Genomic DNA, 18,174 nt, shown 5'->3' with positions numbered 1-18,174 from the left:
ATCAGAGGTAGAGTTATTATGGATGGGGTGCAGCTTGAACAGACCCAGGTTTTTAAGTACCTTGGTATCAATTTATCTTATAATCTAGATTGGAAACAGCACACAAATGAACTAGATACCAAACATGCACAACTTGCAGGAGTTCTCACAAAGGAGCTTTTTTCATCTCATACAAAACCGATAAAACCTGTCCTAAAAATTTATAATGCTAAGGTTGGAGCAGCAGTTCTTTACGGAGCTGAACTCTGGGGGTCCAGCAATTTAACCAAGTTGACGGTAGCACAGAATAAATTCCTCCGCAACATTACTGGTTTACCAATGTCAACCCCATTGATACCTTTAAACTATGACCTGGGATTTCATAGTTTTAGGGACATGGCTAGGTATAGAATTGTGGCCTACTGGAGAAGGTTATGGGTAACCCCTGAACTCTCCCAGTATGCCCAAGGCTTCCTAGAGGTGAGAACCCTGGATACTGGCTGTAAGATAATCTGGATGAAAGAGGTTAAACTCTTATACAGGGCATTAGGCTTACCTCAATTATGGGATGATCCCCTAAATAGTGTATTTCCACCGAAAAAGACCCTTCGAGAACTTTACTGGAGTATGGTGGAGATTAAGTGCTTTAGGAATCATGTGGATCGTTCTTTTACATATGATTACCTGGAGCTCAAGCACTCACCGGCCCTCGAATCCTATTGGGATTGGATCACGGTCCCAGGGGACCGGAAGAGGTACCATCAGTTGAGGGTGGGGACACTTCCTTTAAATGCCCTAATAGTGAAATGGAACAAGGTACAAACTCCTAGGTGCCCCTTTTGTCCGGACCACAATGAAAATATCGGACATGTGTTGTTTGCCTGCCCCGAATATAGAATGCCTAGACGCTCATGGCTTAAACCAATTTGTATCCAGTTAGGCTTAAAAACGTCAAGCGAGGCTGTCAGGATTTTAAGAACAGATACCTCCCAGCCTGTCGTTATAGCTATGGCAAAATTTCTCCACTGGATGTGGATTATTCGGGCACGAAAACTGTGTCTGGAATAAACCTAGGATTGTTATTGTTTGTTGTACTGCTGTGATTAATTAAACTTCTGATCAGTATATCTTTATGATAAACTGTTAAAGCCATATAAGCAATTGTTACTTTTTTACTTTTTATTAGCTTTCTGGCTGGCAATAATGAACTTAGCTTTCTAAATTTAATTGTTTGGGTATTTTAATGCATATTTTAAAGGCTAGGTAAAGATGTAAATAGGGAATTTTAAGATTGTGTAAAAATGTAAATATGATGAGATAGGAAGATGCTTTTTACTTTTGTCTATTTATTGTATTAACTTACTGTGGATTCTGTATACTTGTGGGGCTGGAGGGAGGGGGTGGGTCAAAAAACAACTAACACTTTTTTAAAAATGTCTTTTGTGATTGAAATATATCGAATAAAGACTAATTAAAGTGAAGTGAATAAAATATTAGTAAATAGGGTTCTATCCAAAGTTTGGGGGTGGATACATCCAAAAAAGTGTGGGGTTATCTCCAAAAAAACACAGGAGAATAACCCTCATTCTGGACAACCTTACTAACCACCTCCGAGACACCTTAATATTAGTAATCAAAATAGAAAATGCTTCTGATACCCTATATTGGCAGTATTTACATCCGATCATGGCCACATGGATTTGTCCGAATGGGGAGGGCCATTTTACAAGCATATCCAGTGGGCAGGGGCACACATCAGGTTTGTCCCCTATCCTCCATCCTTTTTGTTAAAGCACCGGTGCTGGCATGGAGCATAGATAGGGAGTGTGCTTTAGGGGAGTAAAACTGGGTGATTCCCTTCACCACATAGCCCCGTGCAGATGGCATGTTATAGTTCATGGGACGAGCCAATCAGTTGTGTCAAATGCAATCACTGCGCTCAAGCAGTTAAGGAGCATTTTAGGATTGAGCGTCAACTGGGGTAAGTTTGGAGCATATTCTATGCACCAAGGGGATGAAGGGACCAATCCCCCAAAGGGGATTGAGAAACGTAGGTATTAACGGGACAGAGTGGACTACCAATCGGTCTGCACTTACAGGAATTAAGTAAAGCTTTTGAATGGGACATACTGCCATGATAAGTTCTATTACGTTCTGGCAAATTCTACAGTTTTCTGTTGCAGGGAGAATCTCCCTAGCAAAAATGGTCACCTTGCTAGGGTAGTAGACCTTTTCACTACACTGCTGCTTAAAATACCCCAAACACCTTCCCTGAAATAGACTCCATACTAGTAGAATAAATGTGGGGTGCGAATCAATGCAGAGTGGCATTGCATAAACTGATCCTCCCGGTGCCAGAAGACAGGCTGGCAGCACCTGCCTAATTAGTAGTTATACTGCTTGAGTGCTCATCTCCAGTGGGCTGCCCAGTGTAAAGGAGAGCTTTGGCCATACCCAACACTAACACTTCAAAGCAAACCTTATTAAACCCCAAGCCCAGGAATGATGCGCTAACAAAAGTGACCTTTTCCCATGAACCCCTATTAATCAGTGTGCTGACCCTGCCATACCAAGGTGACGGGGAGAGGATATCTAATTGGCTGGACTTAGGAGTAGAGCATTATGGGGACCAATTCCCTAGTGAGGCAAACATAGATTTTGAAATACTACTGGCAGAACATGGCATACCCTAGAGACAGTTTCTTCTGCATGTGTCATTTATGTAAATTCTGGGGACCGGGGTATGAAGAACCACCAGTTCAATAAGGACTGAAAACTGATGTGTCACATTATCTATAGGGCACATGAAATGCTCTTTAGACCCATTTCGAGACAAATGGGTGAATGACTAGGAACACAACTCCATGATAATCAGGGGAGGCTGTAGCGCTGGTGGCACCCGACGCGATAATCATTTTTGGCGCCCCCACTGCTATGACCTCATCCTTGGATTCTCTCACTACCACCAGGCAAAGTGCCCCTCATCTCTTCAATCATAAGTTATTGCTAAACACAGCACACTCCCTGAGGTCAGTGCCCCCTACACATGTCAGCCCCAGTGCGGTTGCACTGATCACATTGCCATAAAGCTGGCCCTGGTGAAAATGAATGGATAAAGATACTGAGGAATAACCTTAAAATATCGATAAAAGTGAGATTTAAGTTGATTTGTCTCTTCTACTTGCATACATGCCCCGCAAGAGGATGCCGCAGGTGCAAAGAGGGAGAATCGGACTTGCACAGCACATGAAAGAGGGAATATTGGAAACAAATAGGCAATGCTGTCAACGCAGGAATCAACAGAAATATCTCACATGAGCCTGTGATATAAGTACTTGGACTGTTGCCCAGCTCAAAATCTAATAGGATAACGACAACATTCATCAACCTCGCAATGTAATATCACCATACATTGAAAGGCTGTAGAGCAACCTAGTATCCGAATAAGACAATGGAGAATTGAATAAAATGGACGGAGCGCAAAAGTAGGACTCTGTACAAAGAGATCCAAAGAGGGCTTAAAAAGAAGGACTCAAGGCCAGGGTGGAACTCTATAATTACAGCAAAGACGAGCAACATGGATGGTCAAAACTAACCAAAGGCATAAATGTATACCACCGTCGGAGGGTCGAGAGTGTATGGGCAGCGACTTCACTCCTTGAAGAAAGTGTGACTACAGGATGACGTTCCCACTCCTACCCCGTATTGAGAACGACAACAGTGAAACTCAGGCACATGTTTCGAGTATGTCTACAAGTAGGAAAGCATTGCCAGCACTAATCACCCCTGCCGTTAGATATTTCCTATCAGGAGGGATTTCGTAAAACATAGGGATCTGTATCCTGAAGATGGCCTTTGACCCATGGGGCAGTTCTTAGAGGCTGAAGCATGTTGATACTGGCAGCAGGGGTAATGGAGACATAATCTCTCCAATAAATTCTTCTTTTAATAATGTTAATGGTGGCCCAGAATAAATAAGGTATGGGAAACCCACTTAAAATATTTTCTCTTGCTCTGCATTTGGGATTCCTTTAAAAAAAAAAAAAACATTATTTCTAAAAACAAAATAAATGCGCTCCACCCTGAGCACTGGCCTTCGCCAGGGTGTGTTAATGGCCTAATAATGAAGCATGCCAATATTTAGTGGGTGGGTGCAATTTTAACAGCCTTATGGGTTTTCCTGTGGGTTCTTCCTTCCAATTTGTAAAGTCATATGACCAGCTTTTTTAATTCTGAATATCCAAATGGGGTGCTCAGACATCTGAATGTGTTTTCAGTTCTTCTTGTTTGTTGAGTTTTTTATAAATGTACACCAGCCAGGCTCCAGTAGGGGTTAGGATAGACCTTCCCCCACAAATTGGAAGCAAACGTGTTGAGTGGGGTTTGATGCAGACTACACTTTTGTTCCAGCCCCTGTCTATATCCCCACTTTTTCCATCTTTTTTCTTTTATCAACCTCATCATGTCTGAACTGAAACACCCTCTTGGTGTCGCCCACATTCTCACATGTTGAATGATTGACTCCTAGCTTACCTTCATACTTATTATTTATTTGTGATCTTTAGTTTTCTAAGTCGTAAACTTACTATTAAATTGTGAATACCGAAAAAGAGTAAATTTACACTAAAGTGTACGTTCACCTTTGTGAATCAGGCCCATATTCTTTATTCAGTTCTGTGGGTGTGGAAAGGTGACACATGCTCAATTAACCTGGGACTGCTGCAGAATATTTGTCTAGTTACGAATCCTGAATATACAACTGGTGAAGGAAATGACATTACATACCCTTTTACTCCCAATGACATCAACAGGTTGACTTCTTTTCTTTTACTTAGCCCTTAATATCCTCGCCTTTTCTCCTAAGAAGTAAAGGTAAGGACAAGAAACAGAAACTAGAGAAAGTTAGCAGGGCTCTCCAACCTTGTTTAGTTTTTAGGTCGAACCTAGCAGCGCGCATGCACTACTCTGCGAGGCTTCTTGTTGCTACTCCATGTGGGTCTGAATCCTCACATTTTATTGGCTTTTGCATGTGTCTTTCAAGAATGAAAGCATGCAAATGGCTAAGGGTGGGTGCATGTCGCAACTCTTCTGAAAAGGTTAATTCCCACAGTGTTTTGCAGCGGGAACGAGCAGCGGCGTGCAGGGCAGCAGCTGCAGTGCCTCCTTGTCTCCCCTGCACCACTCCCCATTGTCTCCCTGTGCCTGCCCCCACCACTCTTCTTGTTCTAGCATACAGCTGCCCCCCCAGAGCTTGTCTATTACATGCACACTTTGCTTCCCTTTCAGACCTAGAATGACTCCACTCTCAAGTATCTACCCCGCTTCCCATGAGTAGCTCTGAAGTGTTCCCAGCTCTCCACCACAAGCCAGAGATTACGGAAACATCACTTCTTCTCTTGGCTCGGAATGCTGCTGCTGAAAGTTCTCGATGCCAGTTGCCTTTTAGCCCAGTGATCGGTGCAAGCCCCACTGGCCTGCTCTGAAATACCTAGATGGGCACTTGTCATCTGTCTGTCCTCGGACAGACACGTCCCACAGACGCTCATTTCCTCAAAATGGCGAACAGGAAGCAGCATTCGTGGTTCGATCTTCATATTCCTGGGGCCATAAATGGTAGACCTTTGAAACGCTGCCTACTGGTAACAGTTAATGTAGCTCTTGTAAGAGGTGGCCGGAGTGGCCCGTTTGCACTGCAGAGTCTGGCCTGCATGCCCTTGAGAGGAAGCAGTCGCTGTCCCCAGCCTCATGCCTGGACAGAAACAGGGCCTGCCGTGTCTGAGACGGAACAATGGTTGACTCTAGGGCTTGGGATGAGTTTCCATCTGTATGGCTGAGGCGTCACAGCGCAGACGAAGAATGGACGGGAGCGGGATTGTTGTCAGACACCATGCTGTCAAGAGTGGTACTAAAAAGATGCTTCACTGAGCCAGCTAGCATGGCTGAAGGAAGGCCTGGCATTTAGTAAGCTCGGTGCAGTCACCAAGTATTGGCACTGGGTGAGACCCAGGGCTTTAAGTGGGATGAAAAAACTAGGGGTGGGGTCTCTCAAACGGGCGTGGACAGTATTATTAAGGACATGGCTTAAAAACACATAAGCTAAAAATCTGTGTTTAGCATAGTGTGCCGCCCAACTTGTATTTTTCTGTTTCTGTCATTGCATCCAGATATATGATATAACAAGTAACTTCATACCTACAACAAGTCAGAACTATTGGCTTTGTCAATGGTTGGTAGTTACATAACATAAATAAGCAACAACTATGGCTTGTATAAAATATTGAAAAAACTTCCACTTAAAGCCCTGGTGACACCACAACAATGTTGCTTCTCCTGGGTTTCAAAAATAGAAAGGAAATCCAGAGAGAGAAATGACTCTCTTTAAAGGGTTTCCCTTCCCCCTACAATGCTCACCTGGCATGACGTCATGCCGTAACTTCTCCACTAGTGAGAAGTAAGCAGTGTGAGCAAGCGCACATCGGAGTGTCTCCTATCACTGCAGTCCGGGAAAAAAACGGACTGCCTGTGCCCGAGCGCATAACAGAGCCTGATAGTGACCCGTTTCGAGGCCCTCTTTTTAAAACTGACAGTGCTCAGCACCAGTGAGACCTGGCCCACTTAAAGCCCTGGTGAGACCCTCACACCTTAGAAGACACCTCATATCTCTAGCTTTAATGCTCCAATGGGATTCGCTGGAGTCACACATTCATGTAGAAAAGCAGTGACATTATGTTAAATAGAACATGTCACATATGCATGCTTGACTATCCAGTCAGGTCTCGTGACCACTGAATAATGTATTCAAATTTGTTGCGGCACCTCTTGCCCTTTGCTAGTTGTCTGATTGATATGGTATTTCCAGTCTAATGGAGCATGACCCAGAATCTATGTAAATATTTAAATATTGAACTGATGCCTCTGCAACCTACACTGATCAAAACAAAAAATTAACAACTCATATTGAAGTACATTAAAACTACAAAGACGTTGATGTTTGGATTCATAGCAGATGATGGACTGAATAAGTTCTACAACACTAGTGAGTCCATAATTGAAAATATTAATATGTGTTGACCTGCTGTAGCGTGTCTGCATCCTCTTCACTTGCATCGAGGCATGTCTTACTGCATGTTAGTCAGCTTTTGTTCCGGTATTTTCCTAACAGCCACATGTATTCAGACCAAAACTACATTTGTTTGGGGATGAGGTGGTCTGTTCCTGCTCTTCTCCCTAAAGCTCCAGTGGCAACTTTCACCAAACTAAAAGCTCTATTCACATTGTTCACTGTTTTGTTTTTTTAAAAGATAAATAAAAAAACGCATTGTCATTTACAATGTCAATAGCTTAAACTCTCGTAAATACAAGACCTATTACATTGCAAATGCGTGTTGTTCCATCCTCTGCTTACATAGTCCTTCAGACCAGGGTTACCAAGGGGAGCAGCAGGGGCTCTCTGGGAATAACCACTGCTAACCCCGGCCTTTGAAGTCCTACCTGGCAGAATGAGAGAACCCTCCTCACGAAAGAAAGGGAGACGGTTTTGGAGCCATATTTAGGGGCAGATTAGGATAGCGTTTTTTCCGCATCCTCCGGGCCGGCGGAAGCCACCGCCGGCCCGGAGGATACGGAAAAACCGCAGCGGACCCACCAAAGACCCACCGCCACATTAAGATGGCTGGTGGGTCCTGGTTTCCGTCCGCAGCTTTTCCGCCGCGGTTGGCTTACAACCGCGGCGGAAAAGCTCTAATATGGTGGCGGTGTCTCTCAGACACCGCCAGCCATATTAGGATGCCCAAAAATAAATGTTTTTCCACTGTGGGTTTTCTGCCGTGGAAAAGCATACGGAGCTTCACTGCAGGGGCCCGTTGCAGGCCCCCTGGGTGAAGGGGGGTGGGGGGTGCACATGGGGGGTACCTATGTTACCCCGCTGCATTTGTATGCAGTAATCGGCAGGCACCGCTCGGTGCCTGCCGCTTTCTGCATACAAATGCAATGTATGCATTTTCAACATTGCGGTGGGTGCAGCTTGAAGCCGCACCCGCCGCAATGTTAAAAATAGAGGATGTGACCGCCAGGGTGGCGGTCACATCCTAATTGGACAGGAGGGAACTCCGCAGGCCATGCGGAGGTTCCCTCCTCCTCGATGGTCGCGGACAGACTCAAGTCCGTCTGCGATCATAATGAGCCCCTTAATTTGTTTATGAGGTAGAATGAGATAGAAATGCATGACCTAATGATACGTGATTTAATATGTTTTAAAGTTGTTCCTGGCCATTAATTAGAAATCCAACCTATATGTATCTTGTTGGGAAAGGATAGCACTGGACCGGTACAATACAAGGGTACTGCATTGGCCGCCCCATCAGGGGATCCCTATAAAATGTGCCCTTGGTGTTGGTGGTGCAGCAAAATGTCACTTCGCCCAGAGTGGCTCATTCCCTGCTCAGTCCACACACCTAAGCCTCACATACTGCCAGAGAGACGTGCCTCTTACCTTCATGGAAGTAAAGCTCCTTCTACCAAAGAAATACGATTTCTCCCTAGTTTAGTATTATATCTGACAGCACTCTTGAGTGCACATATTTTTAAATGCACCTCCCTTATATTTGTAAATTATTTTCTCATTACTCTGTGGCATGTTGCTGTACCAATCTGTAAATTCGATTTTAATGATGAGGGAATTGTATTTGTGTCATGATAAAGCAGAATAATTGCCGAAAGCCTCCACAATTATATTGCTCTGAGCAAAATGTAGTAAAAACGCTGCGTGCGCAAACTGTGACCAGCGCTGGCTGGGGCTTGAGCAGCCTGTAGGGGCCTCGTTGCTGGAAACCTCTCTTCATACCCCATATCCATTTCCATTTCTTCTATGAAACTGCTGCACAACATGCCACGTTACCTGCATGGATTTGAACATAATTAATTTGGACTTTCGCTCCATTTCTACACAGTTCCAACTGTTTCAGCTTCCAACGTTTTTTTTATCTGTGTTACCACTCGAGTAGGATGGCTTGGGCATAAACATTTGTAGTCTTCTGTATTTATTCACAAATATTGCTCAAAATGTTTAATATTATCATGTTGTGAAGGGCCAGATTTTGCGTGATCTCAAGTAGACTTCTTCAATAGTTCATGACATGCACATCACTGAAAACTTTTTTTTTAAAGTACAGATACTATTGCAAAGGTTCTATCACATAGGGGAGGTAGTTAAAAAAACTCTCTCTCTCTCTCTCTCTAAATATATATATATATATATATATATATATATATATATATATATATATATATATATATATATATATATTACGCTCGACTTTCAAGAAATCCAACAGAAAGAGGCAGCACTCGCGGACCAAGGTCAAGCCAGGGTTTAATTAGAGGGAAAAAAGAAAGCACAGACGCGTTTCGGCGTTAGCCTTCGTCAGTGTGTCATTCGTCCACATCCAACAGTCCATGTTATAAACAAACACATACACCATGAGCATTGTCATAGACATAGGACTACACCCCTTACGCCACTGTGGGCGCCATCTTGGAATGGTGTTTTCCCTGAGGGGTCTTTACAGATTTAAACATGAAATAATCATGGTTAAGATAAAGCCGTGGATCGGCTGGTGTCCTATGCTACATATGTACATTGCTCGGGTAATCACATTAGTGCATAAAGAACAGAGAGAAGTCACAAAAATCATCAGGCACATGCAAGAAAAAAACGAAAAGCATCATCTGTCCTATATCATCCAATGAACCAATATTCCATCATATTTCATCATGGTTCCTAAATAATACTATTTACAGGATGTTTAACAAGAGAACATACTTTTCGATAGATAGAGTTCGCCAAGGAAAGAAGTATTTACACTATTTACAGAAATGAGGTTGGACTAGATACAACCACGTACATATACAATAGGATATCACCTTGCTCATGTATAGTGTATATGTATATTCGTTAGAGATTGAGTATCCAAGGGTGCATTAGCACATCCATGGTAGTCCGTCCTCATTATCGTCGGGGGACAAAAGTATATAGGTATCATTATATACATATTCGTACAGGTAGGGTATACACAGTGTACAGAAATTCATAAGTAAGGTTCTATATAAAACAATCTCAGCTATCTCTCGCCTGGAGCCCAATTCCGGATACCAAACGGCGCAGAAGAAGAGAGGATACCCAGATGCAGGTGAGCAGTGGTTTATTCAATCATTACGAAGGCGTACCTCAGCATAACGTTTCGGCTTTCCCAGAGGCCTTGGTCACATGTATATATATATATATATATATATATATACATATATATATATATATATATATATATATATATATATATATATATATATATATATATATATATATATATATCCCCTCCACCGTCCCCCTCTCTCAGGGACAACTATTTACCACTACTTTCTTACCCGTGGTTATCTGTGCATACTATATTTAAAAAGAGCACGTCCGATATTTAGCACACCTTCATACATTTACATTTATTTCATTGTATGTATCAAGGTCACACGGTTTTCTCATTTCTTTTAACTCCCACTTCAAAAATGCAAGACTGATTTGCATCAGGTTCTATTTATAGAACGATTCTGAATTCTTGACTGAACTCTGTACATCTGTCTCATCGTCAGTCTCTGTAAGAGGATCTAAAGTATCTTAAAGTGTACTCCCCTCTTTACCTTGTTCAACCATCACTAAATGCGCCTATGGCACTTAATGTATTAACAAATATGCACATATTCAGGACTTTGAGTGGGATCGAAAGCTCGAGGGGGAGTCTCTAAAAGGGGCGTGGCCTAAGAAGCATAGCTAAGAATACTTTCAAAGAGATGTGGCTTATACAATTAAGGGTGTGGTTTAAAATATGTCAGCTAACATCCTTTGCTTTCCTTAGTGTACCACCCAACCAGTATTTTGGTGCCTGTCTATGAGCTTACTGCTAATGCAGTATCACGTTGTAATGGCATACACCTAAAATAATCCAACCCTATTGGCTTTGCCAGTGCTTATCAGTATCAAATAAATGAGTAACAACAATAATTTTGTTGTTCATAATTAGAACTGAAAATGTTTCATTTCTGAAAATGAGGCTGTGACTTAAACACTACTCGGTCTGTGGAAGGGGTAGTCATCATCAGAGTGTTTCACTCACCCCAAATATTCACTTTGCTTCATACTTCCTCTGCAGTCTCTCCTTCAGACGCTTATGTCCTTTTTAGTTCTCGGCTACACAGCACATGCTCTGTCTCTTCGAGACATGTTGTTTACACTTGGTGGGCTTACAGTCCGCCCATAGCTTAACATTGGTTTGTTTTTGCGTCAGTCCCATTTCTGTTGCTCCTGTTCGTCAAGCCATGGCTGTGTCACGTCCTCTTCTTGTGTTTGACTCTACCCTGGAGGATGGACCAAGTACTCGTGTCCTTCCTCTGCGCCCATTTTCGATCTACTTTTGTTTTGTCTTCCAGCACTCCACATGAGAGGTTGTGTTTTCCCCTCTGCCCCTGTCCATTTCTTTTCCATCCCTATCCACCCACTCCCTGTTTCATACACAACCCCCACCCTCCACACTGACCCCCCACTACCCTTTACCTCCCACCCACCAATCGTTTGTGTTTTGTTTGCGGGTTTCTACGCCTATCTTGTGCACATGGTAGATATACTCATATAAAAAATATACATATACACATTGCCAGTGCATAAATACATTAGACTCGTAAGTAGATATTCAGGTAAGTGCTCAAACGGAAGTGTGTGCCCCATCCAACACACATCATTCCCCTCTATATCACCCATATATTGTGCCTCTTTTTATTTTCCAGCATAGACTCAATGAGCATTGATGAGGCTGTGTACTCTGATGCACATGCGTATACCACATAGATATGTGCTTGTTTGTGTGCACTTTGAGCAGACTCTGGTTCGTTGAGAGCACCTAGGGGTTGTGTATAAAGACATCAGGCGCAGCTGCTTTCAGAGCTGGGCACAGGGCATACCCTCCCAGGCAGGGAGAAGAGTGGGGGAAGTGCTAGCCGCATGATGGCTCCTTTGTTCACAGCAGTGAGCAGCTGCTCCTAAAGTTCTTCAGTTTTTCGAGCCACTGCTTGCCTCACCCCCACCTTCTACCAAGGGTGTGATAGGGTGTGACATTACGATTGGAGAATTAGGTTTCAGTCTTGGTGTAGGCTCAACATACTGTGATTCTGGGCACATCACTTAGGGCCATATGTATCAAGGCCAAATGGGTTTGCAAACGCCGAAATTCGCAGAATTTCGGCGTTTGCGAACTCATTTTCGCAAAATGGTATGTATGAAAGAATTTGGGTGCACAATAAGGAATCGCAAAATTTGCTATTCCTTATTTTGCGATTGCATTTAAGGAATCGCAAATTTTGCGATTCCTTAAATGCAATGTATTAAGCAAAATTAAATTCCAAAATGCCCTTAAGGAATCGCAAATTACCACCAACTTCTAGTTGGTGGTAAGTTGCGATTTCCTTGAAAAATGCACATTTCAGCATTTTTCAAAGTGCCATGTGACGCGCATACATGCCCTGAGGGCATGTATTTGCACCACATGTGCACCCATACTTATTTCAGGGGTGCAACAGGGTGTCCTTTGGACACCCCTGCACCCTTGGAATTATTCTCAATTTGCGATTTGCAAATTGCGAATCGCAAATTGTGAATGAATTCCCATTTCTTCCTATAGGCCAGGAAGCCCATAGAAATGAATGGGAAAGTATTCCTTAATTGCGAATTCGCAATTTGCGAATTCGCAATTAAGGAATATCAAGAAATCGCTATTGATACATACCAATTAGCGATTCTGAAATAGCGATTTCTTAAAAATCGCTATTACAGAATCGCTAATTGGTATCTTGATACATATGGCCCTTAATCTTCCCCATGCCTATGAACAATGCATATGAGTTTGTGTAATGTAACTAGTGCTCATAGAAAACACGCTGCCTTTAGTCTAAAGACAAATACTGTCTGATTTCAACAAAGTGACACCAGACAATGAGGATAAATTGTGGCTTCCTGACTCAATTTGTATGCTACATGGGTAATAGACTTTAACATTGACAAAGTCAATAGCTCTCGAATTGCTGAGATTGTTTGGCTTTGACAATGCTGGTATCAAATCTTACTCAAATCCTCCATCCGATTATCGCACACTTCATCTCTTTCCTTCTCTTTTAACTTTCTCCTACATGTACTGCCTTCACTTCACCACCCCCTACACACACAACACACCCATTCACCTTTAAGCTCTGCATTTTCTGTCAGTATTCTAACAGTTTTGTACCCCCTTCACTTACTTTCCCATAGAATCACAGTAACAACTGGGACATGTTGCCATTGCTTTGCATGCTCTACATAGGGGCCAAGGACTAGATCAACATATGTATGATCTATTGACAGGAACAGTGAGAAACTCGCACTTCCATGAGCTTCAGCCCCAGCATTCTCAATTGTGCCTGTCATAAGCGGTTACTTAAACATTGAACTCGCACAGATACCAATTGGCAACCCAGTTCACAGTACGCTCTACACAAGTGTAATATCCAGCACGAAAAAACTACAGAAACACATCATCCTGGAAAAACCTAATTCTCTTAAGGAATGCAAGATCAATTAAAAGATGTGAAATATAAACAGGAGCGACATCACTGACATGATTTTTAACATCATTGTTCAAGAATTCGATCAGTGTTTTTGCCTGTGAAGAACATGAATATAGGGACGCATATGAACCCGTTTTAATGTTGTATTTTAATTATTTCCAGGTCTGAGACCCAGAGGTGCCAGTCGCACTTAAAGCCCTGCACAAATCTGTGTGCAGCCAAGTTACTTTCGGCTGCTGAGATATATTGAAAACTGCTGTCACTTTTTTTGCTGGTCCTAAAGAGAAACCTACACTTTAAGCAGAAAACTGCAGCTGGAATAATATAAGCACATGTCAGACTTTCATTAGAACACTTTACACAGAAGCCAATGTCCATTCTCCTGCCCCACCTGCCGCTTCACTTGCTCCATTCCCAACCCCCAGTCATCACCTCACACTAACACAACACAGACAACCATACCATGACTGCTGCCACTGCACACAACACCCTCTAAATCCTCACCTGCCTATTCCTCAAAAACCATAGAAGTCTGAGACCTCCTGCTCAACTTCTCTGGAACTCCTATTTCACACCAAAAGATGGATTACAATGGGCAGTATAGGAAATGCACAACACAGTTTAGTTTCCTCATTCCTTCTGTCAGTCCCTTCCCACCACAATATGCTGCTTCATGTTTCTGCTCTTTTTTGCTTCTTGCGCCTGAACACAAGCACTACTCAGGGTTGCTGCAAATAAGTAAGTACCTGACCAAAACGTTGGCGGCGCCATGGTGCTGGGACTCTTTTCTATTTTAATATGGACAAGTACGAGTGAGAGAACTCCCTGCCCAACTCACCAAAATACTCCAAGTTGGACAGAAAACTCACGCTCAAACTATCAGACATCACTCAAATATCCAAACACATCAAAAGACATCCACTGGCTCTCTAACCACAAGTGCTCCCTTTTCAAGGCGATCAGAGACTATACCAATTCCAATTCCAAAAATTCTTTATTTCGGCCGCATGGGCCATAAAAGATGCAGTAAAATACAGTACATATATTACACAGTAAAAGGATGCAATGCATATATTACACAATGTTTACATATAAAAAAAGTCTAAAGGGTCTGCATGGGGTGAGGAAACACAGTGGCACCATTTCAGGGGGACATTTTCTTCCTTATCAACCAAGCTGCCATTAGGAATTTTGATACTGCAAAGACAATATGTCCCAGGGTATTGGTTTTCATTACCCTGTATGCTTGTAGGTATTCCCGAAAACCTAGGTTTCGGCACATCGGTGCAATCCAACGCTTCCTGGGATTCTGGTATGCGTGGCAAACAAACATTATATGCAAATCGTCTTCATCCTTGATTTTACAACAGGGACAGAGTTTGTCACCCCCAATGTGCCATTTGTGGGTAAATACTTTGGTAGGGAGTGTGCCAAACCTCCATTGCAAGAACAGTTTCCTCGCCAAAAGAGGAAAAATAAAATCCATAAAAGGTTCAAAAAGGTAAGAATTTTTGGACTCCATAAAACGACTCGTCAAGGTGCCGGTGCTATAAGCATTGTCCATGTCAGCCAAATATTTATTTTTGTAAAACTGGGCAAGAGATTTACGTGTGATCCTTTGACAACCCTGAGCTGGATCATCCCAGAGTTCTGGCAGGTTCAAACTGGACAATTCTGATTTAATAAAAGCCAGCCAGGGGATTTTGTTACTGCCATTCAGCCTCAATACGTGGATAAGGTCCTGTCTATAGTGATGCAGTTCCTCAGTAGTCCATATCCGGTGCCAGAACTTTACTGGTTTCGACAAAAGATCTTCAGCAATGGAGTGTAACCCCAAATCCAATCTTAGGGGGAGGAGTGGCGTGCCCTGCGGGAGAGCAAGTAGGCGTCTCAAGAAAGTATTTTCCACCGCTACCAGTGCCTTCCCTGCTTCGAAACCCCACAGTTCGCTGCCATACATGGCTGCTGCCTTCGCTTGGGATCTATAGGTTTCAAGGGCCGGGCTTACAGGCTTAAAGGTGGACTTATTGGCCACCTTCAGGAGTGCGCCCGCTAGCTGGGATAATTTCAGCCTAGATCTCGCTATCTGGCAGTCCCAAGCCAGGTTTTCTTGTAAAGTTACCCCCAGATAAATAAAAGTCGAGACCCTCTCAAGACTAGCTTCCCCCAGTTTTGGGTTGGGTCTGGTTCTGGTAGGGGGATTGAAGATCATAAACTTAGTTTTTTCTGTGTTGACCTCCAACCCGTGTTGCCGACAGAAAAGGCCAAAACCAGTCAGAATTCTCTGGATCCCCATGGGGGATTTGGAAAGCAAGAGGGTATCATCAGCAAACATGATTGCCGGAACCCTCCTGCCTGCCAAAACCGGGGCATCGTTGTCCTCAACAGTGTCAAGATGTTGAATGACACTGTTAATGAAGAGGCAGAACAGGGTTGGCGCCAAGACACAGCCCTGTCTGACTCCTCTGCGGACCGGGAATTTGCCCGAGAGCTTACCATCCCTCCCACACCTTACTTGGGCGTAGTTGTTGTCGTGGAGCCTACTAATAATACTAAGAAGGTGTGGGGGCACTCCTAGGTTCTGCAAAACCTCCCAAAGTTTCCCTCTAGGGACTAGGTCAAAGGCTGACCTCAGATCCACGAAGACCATGTACAGTCTTCCTCCCTCTATGGTGACAGTCTTCCAATATAGGAGAAGAAGGCGGAAGATCTGGTCCATGGTCGACGTGTTCTTTCTGAAGCCAGCCTGAAGGGGGGTCATGATGTCATTGTCCTCCACCCAGTCCAGGAGGTGATTTAGGATGAGGCGCGCAAAGAGCTTTTGGGGTACGTCTATTAGGCTAATGGGCCTGTAGTTGGCGGGGAGCAGAGTAGACCCCTTCTTGTAGATCGGAACTATCTCTGCCCCCAGCCACGACCCGGGGATTGACATACCTCCTAGGATGGCATTAAAAAGAATAAGAAGGTATGGGCCCCAGATGTCCACGTGGTGCCTAAACAAATCCCCGGGTAGCCTATCCAGACCTGGCGCCTTCCCCACTGCTAGTTGCTTCAGGGCTGCCTCCACTTCCCCCAGGGATAGTTCCATTTCACAGTCCTGTGTGCCATAAGGCGCAACCGGAGCTGTGACAGTGCAGGGATTGGTATCTTGATAAAGCTCCCCAAAGTGGGCCTCCCAAACCTCTGGGGCAATATTGGGCTCCACTGCGTTTTTAAGTTCCCCTGTACCATTGTTAACGAGGGCCCAGAATTTGCGGGAGTCCCTAACTTTTAGGGCATCGTGGAGATCTTGCCAGTGGTTCCAGTCCCACTCGGTCCTGGCAGACGCCATCACTGCTTTATAGTGTTTCCTATAGTCACGTACCTTGGCCTTATTTGACCCCTCTTTTATTGCAGCAATGAGCTCAGACTTTGCTGCCCTACAAGAGGAGGTATACCAGGTGGGAACATGGGTCTTTTTCTTTCTTTTTGGCACCAACGGGTGGAATACCTCAGCCAGGTCTCTTACAAGACCCTGGTGGATATCACCCAATTTCTCATTATATTCCGGGGTTCTTGGTGCGTTTAGAAGTGCATCCACCTCCATAAACCTTGGGAGTGCCAACTCGTATAGTTTGCTAATGGCCTCATCTGAGCTCACAAGTTTTCCCCACTTGACCCGGCGCCTGCTGGTTGTGAGAACCAATTCCCCCTCATCCCCACCTGGGTTTTCTACCACTTTTCCCACTGCACAGGGCGGCCACTGGATATTTAAACAAAGGGCGTTATGGTCGCTGTCTGACCTATTTATTACCCTAAAGTCGAGGACTTTAGGCCAGAGTGTAATGTCTAGCATGATGTAATCTAGCCTCGACTCTTGACCCCTCCTATTAAAAGTGCACACTGAGGGAGTATCGGAAAGGGTGCGTCCATTACAAGCCCTCAGTGCATGGTTCAGGGTAAGGGACATAAGTTGTATTGCGAGGGGGGACCAGGCTTTGGGATAGGGGGAGGACGAGGGTGGGACCCCCCAATAGTCATCCTCTGCCGTGAGGGCGCCCTCCGACATGCCCTCAAGGGGTTCAAAGTGGCAGTTGAAGTCTCCTCCAAGCACCACCCTGAGGTCTCCCGGGAGTTGCCCCAGGAAGGAGGAGAGGTCGTCTAGGGTTGGGGATTCGTTTGGCGCGGCAACCGGTCGCGAGTAGACATTCACAATGGCCCATGATGGTTTACCAGGCCATGTGAGCCGGACGCACTGGATGTCCTGCGAGGACGTATGTACCTGTTCCGCCTGGCATCCAGTGTGACTCGCAACCCAGATCGCCAGCCCTCCTGACGGCCTCCCCCTCCCACCCCATTTGGCAGGGATTTCAAATACATCAAACCCGTTCCTGGTTACAGTGTCCCGTGCCCACGTTTCTTGAAAGAGGAGGATGTCGCTACTGGCCACTAAGTGGTCCCACTCCGGTGTGCCTTCCTTATTTGCAATACCCGCTACATTCCACGAAACAATTCTCAGGCCCTGATCTGTAAGTGGAGGGCCTTGACCTACAGTAGGGGATTGCGCAAGGACTATGGGTG

The sequence above is a fragment of the Lissotriton vulgaris genome, chromosome 3_1 (assembly GCF_964263255.1).
Source record: "Lissotriton vulgaris chromosome 3_1, aLisVul1.2, whole genome shotgun sequence".
Taxonomy (NCBI): domain Eukaryota; kingdom Metazoa; phylum Chordata; class Amphibia; order Caudata; family Salamandridae; genus Lissotriton; species Lissotriton vulgaris.
Note: the sequence above shows the minus strand (reverse complement) of the source record.